This window comes from Lissotriton helveticus, chromosome 4_1, assembly GCF_964261635.1.
Source record: "Lissotriton helveticus chromosome 4_1, aLisHel1.1, whole genome shotgun sequence".
NCBI lineage: Eukaryota > Metazoa > Chordata > Amphibia > Caudata > Salamandridae > Lissotriton > Lissotriton helveticus.
Window position 1 is genome coordinate 1,314,205,242 of NC_136063.1, and position 21,566 is coordinate 1,314,226,807.

The following is a 21,566-nucleotide window of genomic DNA, read 5'->3' on the forward strand; positions in this document are numbered from 1 at the left end:
CATTGAGATGGATCCACCTGAACAGTAGCCAGAACCCTAGAGTGCTTAGGTGGTTCCTATCGCTGCAGCCCTATACATTCAGTGTGCAGCATCGCAAGGGCAAGGACAATGGGAACGCAGACTTTCTGTCCCGGGTCTTTCCTCTCCCCGATCGGGAGAAGCCAGGGGGGGAGGTATGTGACGGTGGGGTGCCGGGTGAGCCCCGTACTGACTCGGAGTGGTGGTCCACTGCTGCACTCTCACCCTGCCCATTGTCCCTACAGCTGCCCGAGAACGAGTGGCAAGAGATTAAGGACGATTGCTGGACACCCCCGGAAAAGGGACGTGGTGCCTTTAATTGGAACGACGAGGACGGCGCAGCTCCGCCCCCTTTCCACGTCGCGACGTCAAAAGGCGGAAGTACCTCATCCTGGACGGACGGCGTTTCCCCGGAGGTAGACGGTGTGGAGAGGAACCGAAGGAGCGCAGAGGTGAAGCAGGAAGAGGTCGGAGAGCAGACAAGCCCAGCGGAGTACTACAAGCCAGGAGGCCAACGTTTCCACCCTTCGCCCCGCCACGGTCCCGAGGGAGGAACGTGGCTTAACAAGGTACGGGGCAGAGTTGCGGAGTGGGTGGGCCGGAGTAGCCATACCGATTAAAAACATCCGCTGCCGAGTGTATTAAGCATCCCAGGTGCCCCTCCCTTCACGAGCACTGAGAGCACTGCGTGACGTTTTGTATAGTGCACCGACACTTGGTTTCCTTCACCTCCCCTACCCTCCACTGTATATATAGGACGTCTCAGTAACCCGATATATGTCCTTTGTTTGTTTTCTGGGTCATCGACCGTGCTGACGAGGAAGACGCCGGCGAAGGGGAAACCACAGAACCAGGACCCTTACCCAGAGTCAGCCTAAAGCACGGACAACCCATCCTGAAATACCTGAACTTGGAGTTTATTTTCCCCCCTTCCAGAGACTTATATTCCCCTCCCTGAACACTGTGATTGCTATGCAGAGGAAAACATATATACCAATAAAACCCTCGTTAAAAGCACTGCTGAGAGAGCCAACCTTTGTGTTTACCCCGAGATCTGAGGTAGTAGAGCAGCAGGGACCCGCCGTGCAACCCCCCCTGGGACAAATATTTACGCTCCCACAAACTTAGATAACTAATTGCAAAATACTACTTCAAACAAACTAATGTGTATTATACATGATTATTTAATTTATGGTGGTGACTGTAATTTTGTAATTCATCCCTTTATTTTGTTTTAATATTTGTTTATTGTTTTAATACATAACAGTGTATACATGAATAACTACCTATCAAAACAAGACCCATGACCAACACAGTTACCCCAAAACTTGGGCAGAGCACAATTGTGGATGAATGTTCTCTTCTTCATTGGCCACTTTCTGTGACCTCATATCCTTTCCCCTATGCTCCTAGCTCCCACACACACAAAAACTGTTCGTTCATATGCCGACCACCCTCACAGCCTGTAACATCCGTACGAGTAGCTATTTCGTCCAAGCTTTTGTCAAATTTTAGACAACCCCGTCCCTTGTAAACTTCTCGGCCCATAAGTGTACATTGTTCCATACCTATCTCCCAATCTTGGTGCCACCTCTGAGCAATGTCTCATTTCACCACCATGCATCCCAGGTTTACAAGAATTTTCTGATATGGAGATACATATCTTGGTCCCCATATATCCAGTATTTCCAGCTGAGGCTGTAACTCCAGGGGCAGCCCCCTTGTCTCCTCTAGGGATCGCCCTGCTGCCTTCCAGAAAGCCCTCAAGCAGGGATAGCTCCAGAATGTGTGTAGGGATGTGTCTCTGACCCACAGCTTCTAAGGTAATGCTCATCCTTCATTCTGCCTATCCTATGCAGCAGTGTTTGGGTGTAATTTGCCCAGTGCAGTGTTTTAATCTGGATCAGATGAAAATGTGCCTTTATTGCCACCTCTGCAGGATAACCCAAAACCTCCAGCCAATTGTCTTCGTCGAGCCCTCCCAGATCTTGTTCCTACCTATCCTGCAATTTCAACAGAGGGGGTTGTGTTTTTCACATAACACTGCTATATGTCATCGAGAACAGTTTCTTACTCACTCACCCATCTAGAGACACAGGAAGACTCCCCATTGGAAGGGAGACTGTAAGCCGTCTCCCTTCCAATGGGGTGTCTTAATGTGTCTCTTCCTCCAATGACACACTCCAGAGGGTGTGTCTTAACTAGCTATACTGTAGCCACTGTATCACTGACATCTGATATTCTTTCTTTAAGAAGGCAAAGGGCACCACTTGCATCTCACACATCTGCCAACGTGGAGAGGCTGATTGTGCCGGAGCCCTGAAAGACCCTCAAAGCCACCACAGGACGCAATAGCGAGCACTCCCACAGTGATGTTTTCAGGTTCAACCTTTTACCAGACCCCAGTCTCTGGTCAAACTCTTCAAGATATCTACCACTGTCCCAGTGGCTGGCATCAACCCGCACCCATTCCGCCAAGACTTCTATCGCTAATGCAAACAGCATTGTGAGAGTGGGCAACCCTGCTGTGTACCGCTATGCATTCTAAATTCACAGGTGTTGCGACCACTGATCTCCATTCTAGTCTTTGGGCTGTCATAAAGCAGCTTGACCCTTCCAATGTATTTTGGCCAAAACCCATCTTGGCCAGCACCCCGAAGTGGTCCATCCATTCCACAGAGTTGAAAGCTTTGTTCGCATTGAGTGAAGTGATAACCTGTACCGCATGCAAGGACACTACCACTGTCAAGTTGTTATGGAGCCGTCTCAGATTCAACCTAGTTGAGTGACACGGCAAGAACCCATTTTGGTCAGGATACACCAGGTCAGCCACCACAGCCCATAGTCTGTCTGCTAGGACCTTGCATAGGACTTTACCATCTGCATTAAGCAGGGATATTGGCTGGTATGAACCACACCTTTCTCGGGGTTCCCACAGCCTTTGGTATGAGAACAACCGTCACCAACCTCATGTCCTCTAATAGTTCACCCTCACTAAAAGAAGTTTTCAACTATGCATGTAGTGGGGCCGCTGTCCACCTAGTCAGATTTTGGAACAGTTCAACCATGAACCCATTTGGACCCAGGGCCTTACTCGACTGCATCTGTCCCATGGCTAAAAAAACCTACTCTGCTGAGATATCTACCTTGAAGTCCCTTATTTGTTGTGTTCCTAGCTGTCTCGCAGGGCAGTCATCTATAAGCTCTAGCACCTTCTCCTTTGGGGCCTGTAACTGTGTCATAAAACGCCTCTAAATATCTGGCAAATTGTTTCACTATTCCTCACATTATCCCCTGTATCTACCATCAATTCTCTAATGGACATGCTTTCCCTTTCCTTGCTTCCAATCGACGCTAACAATTTACCTGTTTTGTTGCCTGCTTCTCAGACCCTTTTCTGTTTTGCCAGGTAAGTCATTTTGATCACATGATTAACAACAGACTGGTACTCAGCTCTATTTAGGTCTATCTTTTTTTAGCGCTGTGCCTAGGGGATGCTGCATAGCCCCTCTCCAGTTGTGATAGTTCCCCCTCTAGCGTGGCCAACTTATTGCATCTCTCTCGTTCCTGTTCCCTATTTCCCCTGCAATGATGACACCTCTGATTGTTGCATTCTTCGCTTCCCACAATATAATATGGCTCTTACCTGGAACTTAGTTTTCCTCAAAATAAAGCTTATTAGCTCTATCCAATCATTTAACTTCCTGTGCATTCGAGAGGGGCCACGTCTCCATTCCCCGCGTGGCATTCACGTATTAACGGACAGTGTCATTCGGAAGGGCGAGTGGTTGCTAATCCCCCGAGCCAAGTACTCTGCCTTGCTAAACCTAGTAAGTGAGTTACCTGGGGTGAGGAAATAATCCAGTTGCGAATGCATGTCACGTGCACCCAAATAAAATGAGTATCCTCTCTCACTGTTGGGGAGAGATCTCCAGATGTGAAATATTTCAAGTGCGTACACAAAGCCTCTATAATTTGCCTCTAGTTGTTTCCCCCTCCACCTTTGCACTCATTCTATCTAGCTGCGTGTCTAGTGCGAGATTGAAATTCCCACCTATTACCATTGGCACCGGGGGAGCTTCCTCCCCACTTTCTGGCGTGTTGCAGACTGGAGCCCCGGGGGCACGTATACATTAATTGGTAACACAGTTTTGCCCTCATGTTCTCCCAGGATCGCCATATAGCAAACATGTGCATCTGTTCATGTGCGCGACGTGTGGCATGACAGTGACTTTCAAAGGAGGATCAACACGTCTCTCGAACCAGAGGTATTTTGTGCATACCCTGCCAGTTTGTACTTGCCCCCCTCCATGCTCCAGTGTTGTCCGTCTAGGAGGTGTGTTTCTTGCAGGAACATAATGTCTAGTTTGTGTCTGCCAAGGGCCTTGATAACCATACTCCGCTTTATCTTGCTACCTAGTTGTATGTATGTATGTATGTATTGCGATTTATATAGCGCACGTATCACCCGAAGGCATCAAGGCGCTTGCTTTGGGAACCCGTCCTGCCTTTTTCCCTGTGAGATAACCCCTACTGGGTATCCCCAGGGTGAAAGCCAGGCATCCTGTTTCCGTTTGATTTATTATGAGACAAGGTATGCAAGTTGTATTAATCCACACAATAACTTCGATAATGTAGTAGTAGTATTCATTTCTCCAAGAATAAAACATCAAATTACCCTCAGCTAAAATGCCAAGCACCACTGCTCTCTTTCTCTAGAAACCTCACACCCCTTGCCATTAGCATCATCGAAGCATCATCATACTCAAGGGTTCCATATCATAAGACAGTTCAACAGTAGCCTTCTTCTAAATGTAAAAAATGAGACACCTCCATGGTAATGGTGACTGGATTGGAGTCAAATAATGTTACACATACATCCTAAATGGGTCAAAAACGTATTAAATCCTCTGAAGGTATGTACATTCTTGCTTTGGCTGTTAGTCAATTGCCTACTGCCAAACAAGGCTTGTTAGTCTTTCTTTTTATATTAATGAGAGTTAAAAACACTTTTCAATCTGAGGTCATCCAAAAACCTCAAAATGTAGAAATTGTTTTAAGTCATCAGGCCCTTTATCAGTTGACGAAAACAGCCAACATCATCCCTCAAGAAATGAAAAGAAAATCGAGAGCACGCCAAACTCTTAACGTCCGGTCTTAATTATACCGCAAGACCTCTGCACACACTTAGGTGAACCAAACTAGTAATACTAATATGAATGCAGATGACAGTGTAGTCTATGGAGATACCAAAATATTGTGTAGAGTGCACACAACCACAAAACAGTAACCCATTTTGGTGAGAGTGCAGTAATAGGAGATCCTATGAACAATCATTACCACTAAGGTTGAAGACATCACACCATTGCGAAGATTCAGCCTTAATGTATGGTCATTTGTACTGTCCAGCATATGTATAAATGATGCTCCACTTACACGGTCATGGATATAGATAGCCAGCACTACACTTGCATAAAATACTATGAGAAGTCAAACATTCCACAAGGGTTTGAAGCCACGTCTGAGGTACCAGCCAGGTTCTTCTGCCTCTGCAGGATCTCCAGCGGCGGAGATTAATTTAAGCATACCATCCACCTCTTTTTGTGCATGGTGTGAGGTAAGGGTTACATTTGTGCTGAGATACAGAATCGCAGAGGCCTCCTAAAAGCAAAGTCGTTCCCCTGTGCAAAACAATTATCTTAGCAGGCAGCCCATGAGACAGTAAGCAGTGTTTTATGCTGTCATGGCCTGTGGTGGGAAAACAAAATTTGAACTGTGCACTATAGTAATACATATGTCTTATCCCGTGTATTAGTACAGTCCTAAACAACATGTGCCATTGGGCACAGACCCACATTTAAATTTCGCTGGCATGACTTTCTGACAGCCCTTTTGAGTTGAGCAGTTGTTAACTTTGTAGGGATGTCATACAGAATTAGAGTGCGGCATGTAGTCATGGCCACATGTAGAATGCCTAGGATTGATAAGGTAGGGTCATTTATAGCTACGGACGGAGTGGAGAAGTAGGAAAGAAGGAGCTGCTCGTGCTCTGATGTAAATGTAAATACGTATTTGTAAAGCGCAAGCTACTCACCCTTACGGGTCTCAAGGTGCTAGGGGCCGTTGTGGAAATTAAGTGAGCTATTGCCCAGTGTCACACGGTGCTGAGCTGAGCTGCCACCGGGGCCGGGGATGGAACCGTGAACCCTGTGCTACGAAGTCAGCTGCCCTGGCCGCTGCACCACACCTCTGCATAAAGAATAAACGTTTTGGCTAGTAATCCAGGCTCTGCATAAATGTCCTTCGGAGTTGTTGTTTGGACAGCCCAGATAGACAAGTTTGCTGCAAGTGCCTTTGAAACCCTCTAAGGAACATGAGCAAAGAGAGATGACATAAAAAATGAAGCAATACGCAGAGCAAAGGAAACAAATTTAAGTGAGAAATGATAAAGTTGGAGATCTAATGTTGGTAAGACAGAACCAGGTACGAAAGTCTATGAGCAGATTCCATTCACCTCCTTTGGAAATGACAGAAGTAAAGGGGTGAGCGATCACTGCTGAAAACCGAACAACAGTAAGAAACAAAGCACACTTTAAAAAGTTTGTCCATCCAATTCAAGAACAGAGAGAAGTAAAACAGAATGATTGTGTTTCTTTCAGAAGGACAGGAAGGAGACTCAAAAAATCGCAGACTAATAGAATCATGCTAAATTATTTTTGTGTTTTTCTTTGTTTTATTTTGATAATGAATGTTTCTAATTTTGTTAGAAAGGGAGAGATGTAGTGATGTCATATAGAATTAGAGTGCGGCATGTAGTCATGGCAACATGTAGAATGCTTAGGATTGAAAAGGTAGTTTCAGTTGTATTTACGGACGGGGCGGAGCGGAGGAGCTGCTATACGTTTTGCTTCGCAAATTCAGGCTCCGCGTCATTATAAACTTGAGCATTTTGCAATGCTATTTTGGCTTTGCTGCATCACAATGTAGTGGAGAATTTGCAATCCACCAAGCTTCATTCGGCCTATTTTACTGTCTATCTAAAATATACCATACACTGCAGAGCATACAGTAATAAGCCCCTGAATGAAGGGGATATTTATTAAAAACGACAAGTCAGCGAAGGTTAATCTAACAATTTACCCACATAGTGCAGTAATCCGATGTACCTACAGTTCCACCGCACAATCATTTCAAAGGTTTCTACCCATCTGGAAGCAAAATCTTGGGAACAAAAGCCTTTTTATACAGTATGCGGGAACTACCGCTGCAGTTCAGAATCTTTCAGCTGCAATAAAGACTTGCCAAGACACTTAAGTATAGTATTCAAAGCACTTCTACTGAGTGCGTGCCAAGGACAGAACTACAAAAAGGGAGAAAAAAGCCTCAGCATATTTGTGTGTTTGAAAGCCCTTATTTAAACACTCACGTACAGTAAGGACATGCAGTGCAGAGAGGTATGCAAGCCCTTATACTCTGCCAGCAGAAAATGAGAGAAGAACAAAGGCATTTGTGTTTTCAGAAGCAGGTCTTTGTGTCTTCGGTCTGGTAAGTCATGCCTTTAATATTGGCAGCAAATATGTGAGGATCGAAACTTTACAAAATCTCACAGAGGGAAGAGGAATGAAGAGTAGAGAACAGCAGATGCGACTTGTAGAAATTGATTTCTATGAGAAAATTTGGTAAATCTACCTGATGAGCACCATCCCTACACAGCTAAAAGTTTTCGGAATGCTAAAAACGCCCTCAGCCAATCAGAACGTTTAGAATGTAGGTTTTAGCTACTGTAACCTAGTGGCGGCCGCCACAAAATGAAAGCGGGAAGGCGGGGGAAAGGAGGGACGGGGACTTTAGGGAGCAAATAATAATTATAAAAACGTTACTTTCGCTGCCGCCTCCTCCAACGACAATGGCTGCCTCGGTGCTTCTCTCCCAGTAGTCTCTGGGAAAGCCTGTCCCCACACAATCCTGATGCTGCTCTCAGGATTGGTCTGAGCAGTCTGGTCTGTCGCTCAGACAGTGCCTCAAAGGCTGCAGCTTTTCTCCAACCCTGCTGTGCAACACAGTTGGGTTAGAGAAATAGAAGTGGGCATGTCTGTTTGGCCGGACTAAGACAGCCGGCCAAACTGACATGCGCACTTCTAAGTGCCCACCACTCTTCCAAGTCATGGCCCGGCCACGCCCTACACACATGCCTAAGCTAGAGCCAGTCAAAGAAAAATAAAATGATATTGTTTTAATATCATTTTATTTTGCTGTGAATGACTCTGACGAGTGGGGCAACGCTCCTCTGCCATCACAGGGGAGCGGCCCCTGCTGTAACATATCCTCATTCTAGGTTTGATACAAGTGTGAAGCAGGGGCACGAAGCACATGTGGACAGTGCTCACAGGTGTGTGACTGTGTATTGGTTGTGTGACGTCGAGATAGCAACTGTATTAGCAGCTGTGGAGAACATAGGTATCATAGAAATCTACTGTAGAAAAAGGATTTCTCTGGAAGCTGTTGTCTAATGCTGTGACATCACTGGAGAGAAGTCCCAGAAACTGCAGGTGCCTTCCCTTATTCTCTCCATATCACCACAGACCAGGGACAAGGCAACTGCTGGTGCCAGAACCTTACTGCCTCTTGGCCTTTATAGGCCAAAGTGATGTGAAGATGAGGGTGACGGTGCTTTCCTGTGGTCTTCGCTCACCCATGAGAACTGGGAATACATCAATATGGTGGTGGTGTCATAGTGAGCAGCCTTTGTCTGACCCCCCCTCTCCACCAGATCTGTAGAGACCCAAGTAAAGCACTGAAATATACCAGCACTCGATATTTTATTCCTTCATTTTTTGTAGTTCATCGTATTATTCAATAGACTCCGTCTACCATAAAAATGCTAAATTAAAGGGCATATTTCCAGACCCCATATTTTCATTGCATTTTGGCAGCAAGAAAATGGACAGATTATGGAAAAATTAAAAGCGCGAGAGAATATTATTTTAACCTAGACCGCCTAAGCAATAAAGGTAAAACAGAACCTGTCCCATTTAGCCAAGTCTCTTCGAACGTTCATTCTTAAAAGGACCATCAAGTCAAAGTAGGCTTTGGTGTTTGTTGGATACAGGACTGGATTTCGCTGCACTGGAGGCACCCTTTAACTCATTATAATTTATTTTAAACAGCTATTCTCAATTGTATTCTATAGGTGCTCCCCGACATATACAATATGCAACTCTGGGAATGGTTCCTGTTTGGAGAGTTAATCCTATACCTTGTGATTTAAAAAAAAACTTAACAGGCAATGCGGAGTTAAGATATAGGCATTCTCTGTAAAAACTAAGCGCTTACAATAATATCTTGCTTTTACACTGCCAATAAATAAACTAAGTTATCTTGACTCATTACACACCTCCCTGGAAAGTGGCTCTACATAAAGACAAAAAAGGGAAGAAAAAGGACAACCATGCCGAAGACATGAGAGCCAGCCAGGACCACTGCTCATTAATACCAAAAATACAAACGTTATTCCTCTGTGCCCTCAACAGCAACATAATGCGAGTGACCTGTTTGAGTACTAATGTAGAGTGGGGTGTGCACATTTCTAAATAATTAACGTTCCTTGAGCACAGTCATCAAGAAATTAGCTGCACACTGATTACAAGAATCAATCAGAACTGATTCTTGCTTGGTGGTATTAGAACACCTGACGACTGAGCTGTTATTCAACTAAATATTTGAAATTATGGGTATTTCTTAAGGTGTCTGAACAAGAAATAAAATGCTCAGAATCCCTAACGAGTCTCACGGCTGATAACATGTCCATTCATTTTAGCAGCCCTATTTTCACCCCTGTTGATTAGCATGCCTCCTAATTATTTGCCCTTGCCTTCAGCTCTGCCACATATTTCCAAGGTAGGCAATAATAGCTACTACCGCTCATGAGAGAGGGTCATAACGCTATAATTCGTGACTACAAGATTAAAAACACACTCTAAGTTTGTTCTAGTATGAGCTTCTTCTAGCTATCGCCAGCTGCTAGTAAATTGTTATCAGAATTTTCACTCCATTGTCCCATTACACTGAGGCTGCCTACTGTTGATGAAAATCAGTAAAGTTTGTTTAAAGAAAACCTTAAGTGGTGGTTAAATGCTGTAGAATAAAATGTGCCTGTATATTTTAGGGCTTATTTACAAGCCGCGTGCGCCAGCAGTACGTCACTTTTTCCCATTTTAAAAGTGACGCACCATTGGCGCAAGAGGCATGTAATATGACCAGGGCACAAGTCTTAAAAAAAGTGGGGGGACGCTGTCACCGGAAGTGACGTCATGACAGGAAGTGAAGTCATGAAAGGTGGCTTGCACCATCGTTAATAAGTCAATGCCGTGATCGAGGCCTCTATAACTGAGCTAGGAGAACACACACTAAGCTTCGGTTTCCGGTTTTCTGAAGACAAACTTTAAACAATACCAAAAGCTCACAAAAAAAGTAGTGGGAGAGAATGGTTTATTGAAGTCACAGAGCCCGTATGGGGCTGGTTGGTGCTCGCTGGGGTGAGGCATGCCTGGAATCAAAGGCTAGCACTCCCACCGCCCCAGGAGTCCCAGGTCTGTTACGTCACAGCGCCACCATACACCACTTGTCAGACCTAGCACAATGCGTCATTGTACTCCCATAATCCTCTCCCGAGCTCGCGGCAGAGTGGGCGCCTTGATGTGGCCCTAAGGTCAATCCCGGCTTTGAAGTGCCTTTGGAAGAACAACGTCGTCCCAGAGAGGCCAAAAGGTTAGTCCAGCTGTTTGGCAGGGGGATGGCGTCCACTCGGTAAAATAAGTGGGGGGACGCCGTCCACCCGCGTGGCCCCCGACTCGAGCCCTGAATATACCCTATAGTTTTTAGGTTTCGTAACCTGGCGAGGGGCGAAGCCACTCCCAGATCGAAATCTGTTGTTTCTAATAGTGAGGTTAGGACAGCCTCTGTTTCCAATTGGTTAGCTCCATAAATGGAGGCTAGCCATTGGGAGACAGAGGCTGTCAATCACGCTTTCTGGCGAAAACGCGATTTGGGGGCGTTTCTGGGACTTTTTTTAAGTCCCGCCCCTTTGTCCCGGGCCGCGCTATCATTGGCTGCCGCCCGGGACACCCCCGTGATGTCATTCCCCGGGCCGCACTGTCATTGGCTGGCCGGCCCGGGACCTGACTTGTTTGTTGCTGGGATTGATTTTTCGTCTTAGAGGTAAGCACATAAACTAGTTGCATCAGAACATTTTAAAATAAGGTCCTGCACTAGAGTTACTGCCCTCCAGGAGTAAAACCAGTCACGTTATGAATTAAACGTCGTGTAAAATGCCACCGAGTCCTGCTGCCGCTTGTGCAATGCTGGTCGGCTTTCAAGACCAGACCGCTCTTCTGATTGGTTTGGAAAGGAAGTTGGATCACGTGGTGTGGTGACCCATCAGACAGAGAGCGCAGTGTGTGCAGCGAAGCCCTCGGCTGCTCACTCCTGGGGACTTTCGGCAGGAGAGCTGCAGTGTGCGAGACAGAGAATACCCGCATCGGGACCGAGCACTCCGCCCTGGACCTGGCCCTCAAAGCGGAGCTTCTGAAGCCCATCTGGTTTCTATTTCTTGTTGAGATACATTTCGTCTTGTACAGATATCTTAAACTTTCGCTTCTTTGGAAATATTAGCTAATTATCTGTTTACACCTAACCTTTGCCCCCTCATTTACGGTGACATATAACGCCGTCCTATAATGCGTCTTTGAGGGTTAATTCATTTCTCTCGCCCTCAATTGAAATGGCGTTTATCTGGAATATTCATTGTTCTTTATTTAAGGTAACATCAAATCCATATGAACCTAGTTTCCTCGCAGTAGCGCATGGATGTCACCCACCCCCTTTACTTCTAATAGCTGGTCTGGGGTTGGAATTTCTAACCCTTAGTGTTTATAACCGTTTATTTCCGGTGATCGTGAGCAAACGTCCCGTCCCACCCGCTTAAAAGATAGTGTTTGGTGAACAGCAATGCCCCTGCCGCCCCTCCTCGCAAAAACAGGATGTCCCCAGGGAACAGCCATCAATGAGGGGGCGGGCTCCGTGCACTCCCTGCTCCCCCTGCCACAGGCATGTTTGGAGGAGGCTCCGCTGCGGGCGTGGTAGGTGCTCTGCAAAGATCGGTTTTGACTTTTCTGTCCCACTCCCCCATCTGATTTTCCAGAATGGTTTCTTGTTGGGTCGAGTGGGTAGCAGCCAAATATACTTGAACGAGTGATATTTCTGCTTTTGGATGTCTGTCAGGGAAGTTGGGTTGGTCACGTGTTATCACCCATTGCTCGCTGTGACAGACTGGGTTATATCCAAGCCTTGAGGGAATTTTTGCCACTTGCTCTGCTGGCCCGGCTATAGCGCCGAGAAATGTTTCTCCTTTTTTTCGGTCTATGAAGGGCCTGGGCGCGGGGTACATTTCACTTGCGCTCTAAATGCAGAGGATGATGGCCAGGGCGATTGTTGTAGTGCCCCCTCAGTACCCTCCTACCACGAAAGGCAAGGGTGAGGGTTGTAGGTAGCGGGGAGTGCCATGCTGCCGGCGGTGGCCTGAGTAAGGGTTGTGCATCACTCTTGGTACTTTGCTGCTGGATGAAGGTTGTGTGCCACTTGCTGTGCCCCGCTGCAAGGATGCCCAGGGTGAGGGTGCATTGGCACACACTGTATTGTGGCTTTGCTTGCCTGGGTAGAGCTGTACGTGTTGTTGTGAAACAAGAAGGAAAGCCATTGTTCACTTGCTGTGCTGCCAGGCTTCCCATGGCAATGGGTTTGTCACTCGCTGCGCTATCAGGATGGCCTGGAGGTGGCCTGTATTGTTACTTCCTGTTTTCTGCTGGCTGGCGTGAGAGGTTTGCCACAGATGACCAAGCCGAATGTTGCATGTAATTTCCTGTGCTCTGCTTGTTCGCCCGGCTGGACTGTACAAGAATGTTCAGATTGAAGGGGTGTGTATATATAGGTCTCTTGCTGCGTCCTGTGTGCTTGTGGGTGTGCGCAGGTTGGGAAAGCCCAACGCAAGGGCACTCACTTTGTCACTTGCATTCGCAGTCTGTGGTGAATTATAAAGTCTGTACATGCTCGATGCCAGTCTTTGGCCCTTGGGGTTTGGTTGGTCCAAGGAAGCGAAGCATTTGATACATGCTGTGCTCTGCTGAGTGGGGGAGGCTATGAGGAGGCGTGCCCGTCTCTCGCTCTGTGTTGAGCGGATCCTATCCTATATACTGCAGTATTTTTTTTAGGGGGAACTCGTGGCCGAGGTGCCGCGCACCGAGCACTGGAGAGTTGCGCTGGGACCGTCGGCCACTCCGCTTGTCCTCAATCCTCGTCCCGTTCACTTTAACACTAGCCAGCCGCCAGAAAGAACACTAGATCCCTTCGACTGTTTTGGGGGTGGGAGCGATGGCAGCTACACGATTATGGAAAGCATTTTTTGAAACATTCGCCCCTCCCGACGTGTTTAAACTACAAGGAAAGCAGTTTGCCTCAGCGGTCGTAGAAGTATTGAACTGAACGCACAATTGTAAACACATTTCGGCTTCTGCCTGACACTTTTTGGAAATACAAGATTTTCTTTGAAAAATGTGTAAGCCTGAGTCCGTCCTTCCTAAGGTGAATGCAATAGTTCAAGCTGAAGAAGGCTTGTGGGACGTCGACTACCTTTGCATTGAAAGCTGTCGGCATAGTGTTTCATCGAGTATAGCAAAGTATGTCAAAATATGGACATCGAGTAATACAATATCCAACCATTGTTTGAACACAGAACTGAAGTTCACCACGCACACCCACATGGAACTACCTAGTGGAAAGTTCTCTCAAGATTTTTACCTACTTGCGATACTTATTTATTTATTAAAAACCAGCCTCCGCAGAGAAAGTTGTCTGGTGTTGCTATTGATATTTATAGATACCTCCGTGCATGGATGCAGCTTGTGTGTGTGTTTTTTAAACCCAAAGGTGTTCACAGTGATGAGATTAGAAGTCTTTTGTTGGTGTTCGTGCCCATCACTTAGAACGCACTGCATTTAATATCAGAGCAAAGGGTGGTGTCTTTAACGTGCATCAATGTTGCTACAAAGGAATGCACTGCAGACACATCTAGAAGGTAAAATATATCCCTAAACCTTTGGAAGGTGGATAATCCATTCTAAGGTCAGCCAGCGTGCATGTTACCTTCGTCCTATAGACTATGTATCGGCATCGCAGTTTGAACTGATGTGAAATCATTTTCTATTGACTATTTGCTGAAGTGCAATTGCAAGAATTGTATAAATAAACCCCAGGTTATGTTTTTGTCTTCAAAAGGTTTCAGTAATATCACGGCATCTTGTCATTATCGCGCCCTCTTCGTCTGCATACCTTCCACTGTTCATTTTATCTGATATGCCGAGAGTTGGTGAACTTTTGAAGATAGAAACAAAGGTTTTCTCACATCCCAGTACAGAAAACTTTATTTTCTTGTACTTTTCTTGGTGCACTGATCCTGTTGTCTAGCGCCAGGACGCTCCCAGGAGCATCTGTGTGCTTTATGTATGTGTCTTCTTCATCATCATCACCATCTTCAATTTACTAATGCTGGTTCTCTCGAGTGCTGGATGTAGATTTCGAGCGCTTAGTCTCCATGCAGACATGACTTCCACTCAGTATCGATTGCCTTTTTGCTGAGGTAGCTGAAATGGTCACTGGAATAAGGAAATAAAACGGAATTAATAGACCATTTTTTTTGTACGGAATTTCAAAGAAGAGGCCGGGCCCAGATAATACAACCCAGCAGGGATGTAAAATTAACACTTGGTTCACGAACACTGTCCGCACTTTGCAACTATTGATACATTCCAAGAAGAAACTAAACAGGCATGGTCTCTCACTGAATACAAAAATCACGTTGCCACTGAGTAACTAAATCGCTTCCCCTTTAGTTCGTAGGTAGGGCAGTCCACAGTATGCCACTCTCACGGCTTCTCTCTTGTACACAATGAAAAGTAACTAAAGGGTGTGTTTAAGTTTAGCAAAAGGAGAGTATTGTTTGTGGAACGAAATGGCGCATTTTGTTGCCGAAGTGGAGGCAATGATGAGTGGTAAAAGGGGAACACTTTACTGAAGCCATACATTGCAGGCAGAATATTGGCCAGCTACTTTGTTTAGAAAAATATATTAGTTTGTTATTCTTCCTTGCGTACTTTTTTGAGACGACGTCATACTCTCGGAACGCAAAGATGAGTTAGGTAGGTCATTGAGGACACCGCTGCTTGTCAGACCGGGTTAACTCTCTGGAGCAATGGGGTTGAACCTCACGGCCTGAAAGACTTTACATCTTGTACAGCGATATTTTTACCTCTGTGATTGTAGGTGCTCAGAAGTTATTTGTACGAAACCCACATGTTACTGGAATTTGTTGCTGAAATAGGCCGCACCTATTTTTCTCTTGCTGGCCACTGATGTTGTATTTCAGCATTTAATCCCTTCCGTATCTGAATCTAATCTTCACCATATATGACAAATGTGACAGCAGAATTCTATATGTTCTATAATCCTCCTGTTCATCGCGAGTCTAATACAATAAAAACAGCTTCCATTTGTCAAACACATTTACAGACTCCTTGTTTGATTATATGATGAGGGTTGTCTGGATTTTCGTTTGTTTTTAGTCCTCTGTTGAAAGTGGTTTAAACAATGCTGCAACCAGTCATCTTATTTTTTTTATGCTAACAGTGGTTCTTTCTGCAGTGAGAGCTCTCATGGCCTACCTGTCCAGTTTGTGTTTTTGTAAATTGAAATTGAAAATGTAGTACTTTTTTGCACTTCGGATGATTGTAGGTGATATGCCGTGTGATCATTAAGTTCTAGTTAGAGCAAACGCGGCATCATATGCCCTGTGACTTCTCTCAATGGTCATTCTACATTAATACATATTTTGCACAAGAAACATGGCAGTGCACAACTTGACAAACGGGGAGTCATTACAGACGAAAATTGCTATCAAAATCAGCAGATGCTTGACAATGGATGCATAAGGATTATTATACACCTATTGTGTTCCACTGTGTTGAACTTTGTGATGGACACCAGATCTTTCCATAACACCCAGCGGGATGTATTTTATGTCTTATTGCGAATTAATAACATTTGTTTACAAAAATCAAAATCAGCAGATGCTGAAGGCTTCCTTACTACTCCAAACACATTTTAGAAATCTTAGTTTTATAATTTTTTTCCCGGCTATCTCTGTTTATGAAACCACTGTCAGAGTTCACTGCCTATGTTGTGTATAGTTTGCTTGTATCAGCTATAGTGGTTGAGAACCTTGCAGCTTCCTTGTTTCCTAACACTTGCCCCATTTGAAGTGCCAGCTGTATTACCGAGGTTACATGAATAACCGAAACACTGTTTCAATTCACTGGTTCTCTAGTTTCGGAGAGTTTGACTTAGCCATACAGGAGTGCCCGTGCAAACTTCCAGGATACATGCAAAATGCATTTTGGTGGAAGATACAAAGTTTAATATTGATTGTATTCACCTTTTGAGGAGCAGAGAGCCTAGTTAAAGTTTAGTTTGGAAACGAATTTTGTTGAGGTAAGACAGTATCTCAAATGCATCACGTTTCATCGACTTGCGTCATGTCTTCGCTCATTTACCATTGCCTCCCTCCTCCTTGTAGCTCCCTCTCAACCCAGACTTCTTGCTTCGTCTGAAAAGAGAAGGTGAGAATCCCTCCCATATTCCTCTCTAACAAATTCTTTAAGTGCAAGTTCCTCATTAATAGGGATCCAACGCCTTTATTCGCTGTGTTCCACTTGTATGCATTCTGTGCTAGTGCGATGATCGATCAGTGGTTGACACGTTGCAGGAACCTTTTTACGTTGTTGAGTTAGGAAATACATTCTTCTCCTTAGCTAGCACCATCCACAGGTTAGTGTTCCATATAACCGCTTAACCGCGGCGGCAATTCCGATGCGGTCTGGCGGTTTAGCGGAGTGGACGGGGCCACGTCGGCCAACGGACATGCGCAGCACTACGAAGGTTGTGCTTGCGATGGCCGTTGGCCGACAGAAGCACGCAAAGGGTTAAGCAGTGATAGGGATTCTGTCAGTATCCGATACAAGGCTTGATTGTTTAGTTGCTGTTAGTAGGTTAACGGTGAGCATCCTTTGTGCCATAGTCATGGTGTTGCCCTCTTATCTGGTAATCCGAGTAAGACTACATCTAGAGTATCTTGTGTAGGAAAAGCCCCTTTATTGTTTACTTTTGTCGAGCACTTCTTTACAGAAATTTCTCAGTTTGGTGCCTAACCACCAGAAAAGCAAGATTGATATTTCGGGATCACCACATCTCCAACACTCACCTTTGAAACTGTACTATACCTCTTTCGGCGCTGTGGTGTAATATACCAATTATAAAGAACTTTGAATGTGGCTCCCTGTGTATAACACGTTTGTGGTTGGTGACAATATTTCAAAGTAATTTGTCCAATTATTTTGTCATCTATGCTTCTTTGTAGAATTCTCTACTGTGTTCTTAAAACTTTTCATTGTGTACTCCTTTTTAGGTCTCACCTAGCATCTCAGCGCATGCGCTGCTCGCTTTGCGAGATCTATTGTCGTTGGGTTGCTTTTGGAAGTGGAGTTGAAGCTCCGACTATGCATTTCATTGGCGCGCGTCACACGCACGCTTTTGATTGGGAGTGAGGCTCATTTGTAACCTCCGTGGCTCCTTTAGGCCCCGCCCACCCAGTCTCTGGTCTTGTGTGTCTTTGTATATGGGCATATAGCTTGCACAGTTGCTCTCTGTGCTATACATTTTGCTCTGACACCTCTGGGTAATTAATGTGTACGCTGTAAAGAAAATGCATAAATATATAAACCAAGGGTTATTTTAGACTTATGTCTACAGTAAAATGTTGGATTGCCATGCACAATTATGCCCTGGGCACACTTGGGAAACACTGGGCAGTGTGGTAAAAAAAAGGGCTACTCTTCTTCTCTCTTCATCCTTTAGTAATAAATACAGGATTTTGCCAGCCCTCCGTCGTCGTACTCTTTTGTATTTCATCGCATAAAAAAAAAACGTTTTTTCCCCTGGTCTGGTGTAATCCTGAAGGACCATCTCCATTGTACTATGGCCGCCACAAACGCCCTGCACGGAAGCGTCTCTTGTGAGTAGGATGCGTCCTCCACCACACTCATACGAATTATAGCAACCAGAAGTTTTGCCGTTTGCTTGTTTTCCATGCTGCTCTACCTCACTGCCCACCTCTTCTCCCCGCGTCCCTACCGCTTGCTGTTGTCCTCTTTCTGGCCTCCGATTTTCTCACTTTTCCGGGACGGGGTTTTGCCCTCCTGGTCCGTTTTCCCGGGGGAGACCCTGCCCTTGCTACTCCGTTAGCTCCTCGGGGCAAGGGTCAGAAGGGAGGAGTGTGCCCCCCCACCCCCCAGGGCTTTCATCTCCCACTTCAGGGAATATTATGTAGTGCTCTCAACAATATGGCTGGAGACTCTTAACCCATAAGGAGGCGGCATCCCAAGGTGCAGTTGACGTAAATTCCTCTCCTTTGGGGTTAAGGTCCCCTGGGCTTGAGGGTGCTGAACAATAGACAGTAACACCCCCCCCCCCCCAAGACCCACCACACGTGGTCCCTCCTCCAGGCCACTTGCTGCTGCCGAATCCCCATTGGCCCTCATTTTCTCAGTATATGTACCATTTGATTACTATAAACGATCTATTGTCTGTTGGTTGTGTGAATACATATTTCGTGTTGTCTTAGACATGTTAGCAACTGTTTTCAATATATCAAATGTATCTAAGTGCTCGTGAAATGTGTTGTTATCGTTCTACCTATAATACAGTGCTTAGAAACAATACGTGTAAGGTATCGTCCATTTGCGAGCGATTAAGCTATTTGCATTCTAAATGACAATGCCATTAATTTATCTGTTTTCAAAACCAACACATACATAAAAAAAATTGTCATTTACAATGCCAATAGCTCTAACTTTTACAAAGGCGAAACCGTTGCATTGTAAATGCTTGTTATCATTGATGTTAATGACAACTAGTTGACTTAATTCGTCCCATCACAGGTAGGAGCATTTTATCCAGTCCTGTTTTTTCCTTGCATTCGGGTACTTGATGTCTTGATCTTCATATTGTTAACGCTTTCAGCCTTCTGACGAGTGACACTTTTAATGGATTTTGAATAATCCTGCAGGGCTACTTTTTAGGTCTGCCCTAAAAACAGCTATACCTGTCTAGACTGTATTGTGTAACTTCTGCACTCCCCCCCCCCCCCCCCCCCCAAAAGAAGATGGAAAACATGTATTAATATACACATTCGGGTGCTTTCAGTCAGCCCTCTTCATCCTTTCGTCTGTTCAAGTGCCATTCACATTTTGCTTCCATCAACAGTCTAAAGTGTGAGGTACTGGGTCAGCCTACTTCAGCCATTTCCTCTCTTCACTGTGAGTGACGTGACCGCATTTTCTTCTTGCACATTGTCCTGGATGGTAGTCCTCTTAAGTGAGAGGGCTGGAAAGCCAATCCCTCTTTTCATTTAGTTCATGTTTTTATTTGTTTTGCCAACGTGGGTCATTGTTTACTTGCATGTTGCACGCATATGTGCACAATCTATAGACATCGCATTTTTCAATTTCATTACTTCTGCACTTTTCATGCATATTGCACGCGCTTGCAAAAAAAAAAGAAGGGGGAAATAATCCAAAAAAATGGCCGGCTTGCAAAGGCCAAACCAAGTGGATTTGCCAGTGCTTTTTTACGGTTCTGCTGGCGGTTATTCCCACTCGGCCTATTAGTCTGCGGTCTGACCAAGCATTCTATATTAAAAGTGACCCTTGGGCATATTCTATCTGTCAGCATCAATTACAGCGCCAGATATCTTCATTAACAACAAGTTCAGGCCAACTGTCTCATTAGGCGTGCGGGGTAATCGAAAAGCAATGCTAATTTCCCAATCTAAACTCGGGTGTTTGCATTTAACACACCAGCAACGTTATCTTTGACAGACGAACATCACTGACAGGGGCTTCCGAAAGTCCTCAGAACCGGTCGACAAGCTAGGAAGGTGCAAGGCACTGCTCGAGTGCAGGGGGTCGGGGGAGAGACCTGGGGCGGCCTGTAAAGATGGCGATGCGCTAATAAACAGGTAATTACGGCGCTCCCCGCATTGTTAAAGCCAGACTGGTACCCCATTACAAACTGATTACGTCTGCCGCTTTTAAGCCCGCATGCAATTATATTTGCTCATTAACACGTGATATGTCGGATGCAGCTGAGGAAGGCCATCAGAACAATTAAATCCCAGTCACGCCAGCTCCGCGGAGGCCTGGAATTGACTTCCCTGACATTTCCCGCCAAAGAATAATGATTTTACCATTCGGCTCTCGCAGTTGCTGAAGGAGTTGTGTGTGTGGCATTTTAGGGGCATTTGCATGCCCCGTAAACACGCTGTTTCATTAACTCTGGGACGGCGAGCTAGGGAGGCGCTGAGGTAGCCTGCCAGAGGCAATTACTGCAAAGTTGATTGTTATTTGTAAATTTAGTAAAAAACCAATTGGCTGACTGGCTAGCTCGCTGTATGCTTTTATGGACTGACTGAACACATTTCATTTGGGTGTGGCTCATTTAAAATCCCTTGCCTGGGACATTGTGGGGTAGACTGCACATCCTGTTCCTACCATTGGCTTACCACTTGTTGACTCTGATCGGACTTTAGGTCTGGCTAGACACAACTTTGGCAGTCTGGTAAGAGTTTACACGAGCTAGGGTCTTACAGCAATTTACAGCGCGGGGACACACTGTTTTAGTGTAACCAGGCGCTCTATAAATGGCAATATTATTATTTTTTATTATTACATAGAGAAAGGAACATTAGGACAGCCCCTCGGCTTTGGTTGTTGTGAGTAACAATCATATACTGATCTGAGGCATTCGTATAAAGTGTAACTGTCAGTCATGACGTACAGAGTTGCTACATCTTTAAAGACATAAGGACATTTCATTGGTATAACAGCTGTATGAGTGTACAGCTCTGATCATTTGTGCTCAAGACAGAGTAAATCTGAGCCCGGTACCCTACACTTCCACCTCAGCACCCATGGAGCATCAATCACTCGGGCCTCCTCCAGGTGCAACAAAAAGGACCCCCCAGTTCCTCAACTCCACAGAGATTGTTTTGTGCTCCGACTCTGCAGTTCACCAGTGCCCCCCTTAGACACAGAGCAGAATTCTTTCCCTTTCTTTAGCCACAAACCATACCCCCTGTATTTGGGTTGTGTACTTCTGGGGGATGACAGGCAGCTTCCCCATCTCTGAAGAAGGAAAGTCAACCATGGTACAGACACCGGACCCGAGTTCAGAAACTGACCCAGCTATCCCCTACGCATAAGACCGCTTCTATAAATTGTGATTTGCAAACTGTGTGTATAGTCCTCAGCTGATACGCCTTGCAGAGGTAAACAATCATCCCAGCACAGGAGGTGAAGGAGGCCAGGCTCCCATATAAAGTTCTGAAA

At 45.4% G+C, this 21,566-nt stretch overlaps 1 protein-coding gene across 18 annotated transcripts in view; it reads right to left on the reverse strand.

The window, feature by feature from the left end:
* Positions 1–21,566, reverse strand: part of PTPRM (protein tyrosine phosphatase receptor type M) — a 1,498,021-nt gene that overhangs the window by 154,632 nt on the left and 1,321,823 nt on the right. The window lies entirely within an intron of this gene.